The 10,818-nt window shown below is 41.4% G+C and overlaps 1 long non-coding RNA gene across 1 annotated transcript; it reads left to right on the top strand.

Annotated features, from left to right (window-relative positions):
- Nucleotides 1–8,062: 8,062 nt before the first annotated feature.
- On the top strand, nt 8,063–9,846 carry LOC140655241 (uncharacterized). The gene is made up of 3 exons (XR_012043733.1): nt 8,063–8,092; nt 8,213–8,528; nt 9,798–9,846. It is a non-coding gene; the product is annotated as an uncharacterized lncRNA (long non-coding RNA).
- Nucleotides 9,847–10,818: the final 972 nt, after the last annotated feature.

The raw sequence follows: 10,818 nt of genomic DNA, 5'->3' as shown, positions 1-10,818 counted from the left end.
AACCCCCTTCCTCGCAGCTCCCATAACAGCAACCACTGGCTGGGGGGGAGATTAAAGCAGGAGAAAAAAAGGAATAAAAACAGCAGACCTGGGAATATATTCCATTAAGCATTCTATTGTACTTGCCCCAAAATGATATTCTTGGGAATTTTCTCAACATTTTATTACTTGCTGTATTTAAAAATATATACTTCATCCAACTCTTCTTTACACAGTGGTGCTGCTAAACATTTAGCATATTTTATGTGTTCAAATAAACTTGAGAGTGTGGCTTGCAGTGCTAAAGAAAAGGTAGCAATTTACTGGCAGAACTAGATTTCACACTTGTAGTCTTTACACAGAGCCTGACATTGTTCAGTTTACTAATTGTAAACCTAATAACTTTTCCAAAGAGCACAGAAGTCTTATTTCACATCTGTGCTAAGACTTAAACCAAGATGTAATATCACAAGTGGCCGTGAGCAGCAAGAGTCCAGGATCCGAAGGCATGACTAAATCTAAGAATTTCCAGTATGTAAACAAAAATGGTTAAAAAGCATGGAACTACCCCTAGTTCAGGCCAGTGCTGGTGAGCGGAGAGGGAGAGGAGTAAGGGCATTGACAGTCAGGTGTCTCCAGAAGCTGCTTCAGACTCCAGCTCTAGCATCTACAGCCTCTATAGCAACAGTTTCCATGGGACCTTTCCTCCTTCGATATAAAATTTGAGGTTAAAAAGGTGTCGTCTCCATTTTCTCATAAAAATTGTTGTCGATAAGTGCGTATTTCAAAATGTTCTTTACAAAATCGGGGAAAGGACATCTTGGGCTTCCTGTGGTCATTTGCCTGGGTACAGGCTTAGCTGAGTGCACTTCCAAATGGGCTTATCAGCCACTCCATGGTTTTGCCAGAAACATGATAAAATGCTGCCTTTTTTGGGGATTGCTGCTTGCAATGATGTTTGCTCTGCCTATGCCTGGGAAAGAGGGACCCTGCGGTCACCCCTGAAAGCCAGGCCTGGGCGTCACACCAGGCACGCTCACGTCTTCTGCAGACACAGCCCACAACCCAAGTCGTCTGAGCCAAGCCAGAATAGTTAAACTTGTCGCCATCTCAGAATTAGAAAAGTGAATTTAATCTTGGGCTGTCAGCTCAAATTTTCCCCACAGTTTTATGGAACAGCCTTATTTTCCCATAGGAAAAAAACTATGGGCTTCTAGCAAACCTTGGTAAGGAGTTATTTTGTTTGCTTTTGCAAGACTATCAACAAACCAAACTATGTAGGCTTGTCTTTAATTGTGAAACTTTTCCTATCACGCATTTTCCAGTTCCAGAGAAGCAAGGCCACCTAATATGAAATGTGAGGGTTTGTAGGCTTTGTCCTTTGGATGCCGCTAAGCTCTCCATAGATGTTTTAAGCTAACTGTTTCTAACTGCCACTGTTGCAGTAAATTGGCAGAAAACCTATGGAAAACCCCCAGACGTGAACGAAACTTTCCAACAGCTTCGCTTGGTGTTGTCTCCACGCCAGTGACAGGATGGTTGATCAATGCAAAGGGACAAGAGAGAGCAAGAGGAAAAATCCTCCAGTTATCCTTCGTCACACAGCTCATCCTAGAGCCAAGACTGTGGTTAGACACAGAACAACCAAACAACTGCTAAAGGCTGAGAAAACAAAGCCGTAAACCACACGCGTGACTTTTTCCCCTCTTGTATAGACTGGTTGAATGTAAGGATTGCTCCGGCCACATGGTTGGGTTTTAAGGCGAAAGGAGCTGACTCTGTGCTGACTGTGTAGGAAGAGAGCTCGTACCAGCACGAAAAAGCACAGCAAAGACTTCTCTGGGCACGTCAGGCTGCTCGCAAAGCACGACCATAGTGGATACTGCGTTAAACAGGAGTGACTGTACCGCAGAGGATGTGCCAGCCGATCATAAAATCATAGAATGGTTTGGGTTGGAAGGGGCCTTTAAAGGTCATCTAGTCCAACCCTCCTGCAATGAGCAGGGACGTCTTCAAACAGATCAGGTCGAGCTGGCAGAGGTAGCCTTCTGTGGCTTTTTCCTCTGTTTCTTGTGAAGACTAACGCAGACAGCCCTCAGCATGACCTCTGGCCCACGGTCAGACCCCCATGCTGCAGGGCTGCCCTCGGTGGGTGGCTGTCCCTCCTTCATGGCCAGCATCAGACAGCCGTCGGCGCTACCGAGTGGAGCCAGGGCTGGCGTGGCTGCCTTCCCAGCCCCTGCCTCCCGTGCCAATGGCTCTGGATGCAGAGGGGATAAACACGGTGGCCATCGCCCGCCCCAGGCTCCTGCTGCTGTGCAGAGCAGCCGTGGCTGCTGCAGGACGGCAGGCGTCTTTCTGCGAATATTCAGGTTATCTTACTATAAAAGATATTTTGCTCCTAATAGTGCATGTTGTCTCTGCGAAAATAGACAGGTAAAGACAAAAATGTGCTTTTCTAGGAGTTTAAGGGATTTCCATGTGACAAGCCACTTTCTCTTATAACCCATGGAAGCTTTTACAGCCTTTTACAGCTTTTACAGCCTTGATTTTGTACAGCCCACGTGAGCAGCTGGGGCAGGAAAATGAAGATTCTTCTTCTCTGGATCTTCCTACAGGTGCTTCTGAAGAGCAGCGTAACAAATACATGGTTTTACCTGGACAAATCCACCAACGCCTTGCATTAGAAAGACTTGCGGGGTGGGTGGAAGGTGGTTGCCCAGTCCAGCCTCACAGGAACGTCTCTGACCAAACTGTATTTTGGAGTTTCTAGTATCATCTAATTGTAGAAACTTTCATTTTTAGCACTGCTGACACTATTTTAGCATCTTAAACAATAGTTTTGTGCTGTGTAACTAATACTATACAACTGCATTTCCTTTCAGAATGTGCCACTAAGTCACCAAAGGGCTGACTTTAATTAAGAGCAAGGTCAGAAATACTATTATATATGAAGGGACATGGAAGACAGAGAGCAAAGATGCAGAAAGTTCATAGCACACGTGTTGATACTGGGAGATGAGCAGCGGCTTGCTGCAGGCAGGTATTAGTTTTCATGAAAGTGCTGGAGAAATCCCCGAGGCTGTCGGGGTGCTCATACTGGAAAGGAGCTGAAGTTACGGTAGGAGAAAAACTTCTGATATGGGATTTTGAACCACTCACATATCAGCTTCCTCAGGCTGGTGCCCTGCTATCGTTTTCCAAATCGGGTACCAAATATCAGTACCTAAATGCCTTAATGGCTTTCCCAGGGAAGGTAACAGAAGGTAACCAGTATATCTAACTGCACGAACCTGACGTTATCTTTATTAAAACAAGCTACAAAATTACCTATATTATATGCCTGGGAATATTTTTTGACATATTCAGTGATGAGCGTGTGTTACAATAATCATCTAGGAAAAAAAAAAAAAGATCAGAGTATCAGAAAAGTCGCGTGCTTTTTAAATTATTGCTTCTAAGCAATACTAAGAAAACTATGGTCCAGAAAATAACTTTTCAGTGTTGATACTGAAACCGGAGGAAATTTTTCACGTTAAAAATGATCACATCTGATAATGAACAAAATTAACCATAAAAAACCCCCTCCATCCTTTGTACATTTAGCAACGGGCTCATATTTTTCCCTTCGCAGATGTTACAATGAGGGTGTCAACACTTTTATTTCTTTGTCCGTAAGTTGAAAATTATGGCTGCTCCATGAATTGCTAACGTGCTCAGAAGATGCGAGCCCAGCTGCAGTGCACATGAGTTCAAGCTCCTGCCCGGGCCTCATGTTTCACCATGACCTCAGTTTCCTGTGCTGAATGGGAACCAACACGAGCGAGCACTTGTAAAACTGTTTTTGAAGAGTGAAGTTATGAAGAGGTGCTGCAGTGTCAAACATCTGTTTCATCCATTACACTCAAATAGCAGCGGTGACTGTACAGTAGGGCAAGAGCCGTCAATAAATTAAAATCCTCTCGTGGCCACGCTCTCCTAACTCTCTTGAGCCGCCTGGCTCTTGTGCCAATTTGAACCATGAAATAAAGAGGCTAAATAAGAAAAAGGAAATTTTGCTTATTCTGAGATAGCTCCTCACTCCGCTGCTAATTAGGGTTTCTTACGCGGTTGCAGGGTTGCTTTTAGGGTAAGCAACTTGTGGCTTCGTGAGTCAATTAATATTTGCAAATGCTCACAGCCAAAGCTGGCATTTCAACCTATCTTAAAAAATACTTTTGCTTTTATTGTCATTTTTCGTGGAAGTAACAGTGGGAGAAAATAAGTAACGTGTCCTTTGTAGAAAGCTATGCAGTTTACAGATGTATAAGTACTGAAATTCTATATTTATGATTTCTGGAACCCAATACAGTTAATTACATTAAGATATGTCCTGTAACTGCACCGCGTATCTCTTGTCAAAATTGGCATGCACGTTAATTACCTGAGGAAAAATACAAGCTAGTTTAATAGGACAGTTGCTCCTTGTGATAAAATATGAATTGTATTCCAGACAAGATACATTATGCAAAACAAGTAAAATCTTAAAAACAGAGATCTATTTATAGCCGGGAGGGGGGTGGGGGTCTGGGAACTAAAATATCAAACCAGGCAGTCTGAGAAAATGTTAAGAGGCTGCAAAGTTGTTCACCTCGGGGTTATTGGTTCAAATATTGCTGGGATTAGTCATGTTCACCAGAAGCCGTTACCACCTAATGGCTCTGCAGCGGTCAGCATGAAACGGGCTGCTGGGCTGCGGCGGGGGCCTTTGCAATGGGTGGGTGTCTAGAACGCAGCCCCACAGCCACCGGCAACTGCATCGGCTCTGGTGGCAACCATGTCAGCGTGTGGTCCTTCCCATCCCGACAACCCTCCCTCTTTTCTCCTGTCCCTGTTCAGGCAACATGAATCCATCTGAGCAAGCGCCTTGGTCCAGCCTGCTCCCCTGCTGGTATTATCGTATGCAATCTGGTTTGGTTCCTCTGTCTTTCTTTCAGCTATATGTGTGGGAAGAAAATTTTAAAGTGAGAAATAGAGATGTGTAGCAGCATGTCAAAACACTAGCCAGTGGTTTAAGAATAAAAAAGGAGAGTCTGTTAGTCCTTGTTGGGCCCAAAATGGTTTTGGTAAGGAAAAATTAAGTTTTTGAGCTTTGTTAAAGACACCAGGATAAATAACCAGTATGTTCAAATGAGCCAAACTGAATACTTTCCAAGCTACTTTTACCTCCCAGATGTTTTCTATCACTTGTATCCCCCTACCCTAATTACCTCAGGCTTAGTGCCATGCTAATATGGCCATATCGCCCTCGGACCCTGTGCATCCCCATCACCTTTCCTTTCAGCCGTACTCTCCACAGGCAGAGCAACACGCAGGACTTAATCACAAAATTGGCATCAAAATACCAATTCTCACATGAGTTTGCAAAGGATCCTTAAGCCCTAGTGGAGACCTGGCCTCCTGTCTGACTGCAAAATGCTCTGCACCATCTTAAGCCATTCAGCTTCCCGACCCAACGCGATGCTGGAAGAAAGAGGACTTTTGCAAGGGCATCTGTTTCCCAGCTAGTGGCCAAAATGCTGTACAAGCTCATCCATAAGCTTCATAATGAGGCATTGTGATCGTATGTCCGCATAGCCAGGGGGAAAAAAAATCTTAAATTAAAGGAGATTTTGGTTTTAGTGGACTATATCTCACATAATACAATACAATTTATTCAGAGTCAGCATGGATCTTCAGGGATCTGGTTCGGCTGGAAAAGTAGCCTCTAGAAAAAGAAAGTAGAGATGTTTTTGTGGCTGCAGTTTACGACATAAACAAAAAGAATCATCTTGTGAAAAAAAATGTTTGGCTAGCAAGTGCGATAAATATCGTATACTCCCTGCACGGCTGTGGAAGTCATTGGGTTCAGGCAGAGCAGGGCACTAATTTAAACTTAACAAATGGAAAGGTGTCTGAAAATTCAAGCAGCTTTCCTCCTCGTTTGCTGGTGAAGATGGCCTGTAAAGAAAACAGTTCAGTCATTGAACTTTTCCGTAAAGTCAGTCCTTTGCAGTAGATAAAGATTTAAGACAAAGTTGGAAACTGCACCATGAGAGACAGAGATAACAAAAATGCTCAATTTTTCAAAATGTTTTAGGGATTTACACATCTTCCTCTGGTGCAAACTGGAATCATTCCACTGACTGACTGGTTTGACTAGGAATCCTGTAAAGGAACAAGGAAAAGACAAACATAAAGCAAAACAAAACTAGAAATTCTTGGCACTTGGGGATTTGTGTTGGCCAAATGACGAGACTGAATCCCAGAATCTCTGTTTGGAAAGGATATGAAGTCATTGTTCAAATGTGCACATAAACTGAATCTAGAGGGATAAGATTAAAAAAATTTACAGAGTTCAATCTCATAAAACTATCAATTATATGGCACTGTTTGTGTCCTTTTCTGTGATTTTTTTCTGCAGAACAAATGTTTTCCTTTACTTCTGGGTAGACCATGGAGCTGGCATAAAAACTGGTATGCTACTATAAACAAGAGGCTAAAGATCTGCTTAGCAAACATATTGTGGCTTCATTCACAGAGCAGTTATCGCAGGAGAAATGGGGTTGGCTGCTGTGAAATAGGTGCATGGATCAAGAGTTTATGAAACCATCTGCCATTTTGCAGATGAATCCTTTTGCCGTTTTTCGAAAGCAATATTTTGAGTGTTAGGAAAGTGGGTTTTCTTCTGGGACCATACAGCATCTCTGCTTTTATGGTACTTAATTTAAGTTAGAGATCTTAAAGCTAGATGAGATAAACGCGGGCTGAAGCGTGCTCTGGGTGAAGCATCTTGCTGCGCTTTGACAGGGACACGGTTTGTGTCTCACATTTCTCTGTTTAGACTGAAAAAACTTAAGCAAATACCAAAATTTGAAGACTTCGCTGATTGTCCAATATTGTGTACAATCACCGAAATATAAAATAAAGTGAAAGTCAAAAGGTGTGGCTGTGGAAATCTCGTATTCCTCCTCCAGCATTTGCCAAGGTTGGACGTGGTGAGCTGCTTACCGGATGGCGTGTGACATTTCTGGTGCTGTGGGAGAGGAGCTGGTGAGTGGCAGAGTGCCATTAATTTTAGTTTAAATCATCCAAAATCACTGTGATGTGTAGGATGTGATACAGTCTACATCTCTCCTTCACCTCTACTTTCTGAGCAATCTAGTTTAATTTTCTAGAAAGTGGGGTATTAAAGGATGCTGCTCTCGGGGCTTTGTGCTCGCTGCAGGTCCGCAGTTGTTTGCTTGGCCTTTTGTGCTGATGAAACATCTCTGAATTTGCCTGGCCTCAAACTCTCCTTCCTGCTAGGAAAAATAAAAAAAAACCAAAACACAAGTTTCAAAGTGGATCATGGTGGTGTTCTTAATGCCACATTTCACTCCAACACCAGCAGCACTGTTGGACCTTGTTAAAGCAAATTTACAATTGCCTGCTTCCTTAAAGCATTAAATTCAGCGATTCCTTCTGGCTCATTTCTCATGGTAAGCTTTATGAATGTGTCCAGAAATTTCAAATAGTAAAACAGTCTAATAAAAGAAGTTTGTGTATGTGGAGACGTCTGTTTGCCTGAATTTGCTGATGAATCACCCTGTTCCCTAAAGCTTACTCCTGCACTGAATTGATTACTAGATAGCTGAGTTTGGGGGATAAGGTGGAGGTTAATGCTGATGAATAGCCAATGTTCTTTCCAATCTGGCGTATTTCTAATACAAAATATTCAATGACATTGGAATATTGTTTTCATGGTCTGTAGTATGTAGTCATGGACAAATCTCAAAAGGTAGAGTGGTTTTGTTGCCTGAACTATGCTCCTTAAGAAAAAAAAGAAAAGGAAATCAGAAGCTTGTCAAAAGTGTATCTAGCTTCTTCACTGTGCCAAATTGGGTTGGAAACTCATGAGAACGTCTCTCCTGTGAGACTTCTGGTGCTTCCTGCCTCAGCTTGTGTTGTAAATGTCACAAGCACTTACACAGCTTTTCATGTGGTATTTCAACACCCCTGCTGCCACGCTCGGCTGGGATTCAGCGGGAGAGAGATGCTCAAAAGCACAAACCACTGAAGAGGATGGAAAGGAACAGAGGGGTTCCTTGTACAGGTTGTTTTATTTATTGTTTAATTTGCATTTTTGCTGGAATACCAGTATATAATCTGGGTTTGAATGCTAAGTGACAATACCATTGTTTCAATTTCACTTTTTCTACTTTTTCTTTACCAGAAACCTGGGCACGAAAGCCCCTGGAAACGGGCTGCTCATGGGGCACAGCCTGGGTGCCTCTGCCCAATGGCAGGCACAGAGGCTGGGGCAAATAGTGAAATGCTACAGATTATCAATTCACAACGCAGGAGAAGTTGACTTCAGTCCCAGCCCTTCATTCCCATGGTTTTTAAGACCACGTGTAGTATTTTGCGTAACCGCAGACGGTATCAGGTTGGTGTCACCGACTGGAAAAGGCGAAGCGATACCTCCCGGCTGCCAGCCATGGAAGAGAAAAGGTCCTGTGCAGCCAGATGAACGGCCAGCGAAATGAAAGGTTAGCAATTTGTCAGGTTAAACAAACCTCTCAGAGTTTCCCATTTGTTATTTGAAGTCTTGTCAAGTTATGGAAAAGCATTTTAATTAACAACTTGCAGATTTTTAAAATAAAAATCAATAAGGCACGCATATTTCTTTAAGCGATGTCCAGAGTTTTCCTCCAAAGTTACAGTTTGACAGATTTCCATTAAGTTTATTGGCTTGAGATGATGTGATTGTGTTTTAATATGAAGAATTAATAAAAGATATATGAACTCATATTTATATAACCCAGTACAAAAGGGTCAGTGCATTTCCCACTCTAATTTTCTTCACAGTTTAGTTTTAAATGAATTTGATTCTTCAAGGAAAAGCATCATGACATAAAGACATAACCCCCACACTCTTTGACTCCCACCACCCGCATTCACCAAAAAAAAAAAAAAGAAAAAAAGAGAAGGAAAAGGAAAAAGTAAAACTTAGACTATCCTAATTTGTATTGGCTTCATTATTCTCTAGATAAAAGGCTACTCAACATAAATGAGGACTCTGAGTTCAAACTTTTAAAGAATTCACATATTTACATCAATTTTTAAAAGGTTTTATAACTAATGAACTCAGATTTCTTTTGGCATGGCATAAAATCCATTTGTACAGTTTTTAATTAAGAATGCAGCCTACGCAATTAAAATTAAGGGTAGAGACTTCATCAGATGTCCTGTGAGAACCCCAGTCGAAAAAATTATGTTAATGTTGTATGTCTTAAAAGCATTCTCTGAATGTTGGAAACACTTTATGAAGAATTATTTCTGCTATACAGTAAGGATTTATTTAAAGTTGAGGTTTAGGAGCTTTTAATTTTGGAGTGTTAGGACCTTGTTTATCACTAATCGCTTTGGCATTTGCTATGTGCTTTCAAATCAGATAGGATCATTTAAAACTGTCTGCATTTTCAAAAAAAACCCGTATATGTATATAAATGTGTATATATATATATATATATGTAGACTGAGACATGCACACAATCTATAATGCAAATAATGCACATGTAGTCAAGGGAATTCCTAATGTGAATTTTAATATTTAAAGTGACAAGGGCCATTATTGGGAATATTAAGACACTTCTTTGTTGAAATGATTAAAATTACATTTGAAATAATGAATGAAATGCACACATAAAAATATAAATAACTAATTTCAAAGGTTTCCATAAGTTGTATAGGAAAATGAAGTTTAATGTAATTGAAAGGTGCTAAATGATTTTCCTAGAAAACAGTTTTCTCTTTAGGAAGTGATGCAGCATGATCAATAACAGGATGGATTTTCCCATTTCCAAACTTCTCCGGTTCCGCCTGGAAACAACTCCTTTCGTGATGATTGTAATGGGTTTTTTTCAGTGTGGGAGATACTCAAGGAAGAATACCAACAGCGAGCCCAAAGCGCGTGCAAGCAAGATGATACTGAGACAAAACAAAAAGACATGTGATACACTGCTATGTAATGCCGGCCGCTTCCTTCACATTGGGTGCAGGGATTTTCTTTCTTCTCTTTTCCTTTTTTTTTTTTTTCTTTTCAACATGGCTTAATGCAATAAAAATGTTTTATATTTAGAAGAGTAACAAGGGAGCTGAGTCTTAGCTTTGGAAGGCAAGCCAAATTTCATAAGGATTTTAAAGTGTAGAATAAGAAGGTTTGGCTCACAGGAGAAGTCATTTCCAAGCCAAAGACCTGACATGAAGAAATGTGCAAAGAAGCAAGGGGGAGACAGGTTTTGGGGAGGAAAGAGACTGTGGTGATGGAAGCGAACCAAGCAGGAAGGAGCGCAGGATGCGATGGCCATGACTCATGCCGGTGAGCTGTTGAACGCGCAGGGAAGGCTCCAGAGGATGGGCAACCACTCACTAAGTGATGGTCACATGAACAGTCTTTTATAAAAATAAGTGATAAAGGCTGAAATCCTTGTTTTTAGCACTTGAATTCAACAGGTTTTTAACATGGAAGTAGGGTAGAATAAGGTGCTTTTCACTTAAAGGTGAAGTCACCAAAATTCATCTGTGCTTCTCAGGTTGATGAGTTTTGTAGTCTCAGCTCTGTTACTCGTAGCCAGTGGAGCTCATAAAAAAAGCAGTTTTAATCTTTGGTTTAGCTAGCAGACATTAGTCAAAAAGAAAAAAGATGCCCACAACTGAGTTATAGGTGGCTCTTATCTTTAGAGAGGCTAGTCAACAGCTCCCAGCTAAATCATAAATAGCAAAATGCTTACATTGCATCCACCACGGAGGTAATTCTTCTCTAATTTACATCGGGTT

The sequence above is a fragment of the Ciconia boyciana genome, chromosome 8 (assembly GCF_034638445.1).
Source record: "Ciconia boyciana chromosome 8, ASM3463844v1, whole genome shotgun sequence".
NCBI classification, from domain to species: Eukaryota; Metazoa; Chordata; class Aves; order Ciconiiformes; family Ciconiidae; genus Ciconia; species Ciconia boyciana.
The sequence above is the reverse complement of the archived record's forward strand: the minus strand, read 5'-3'. Positions and strand labels throughout refer to the sequence as shown.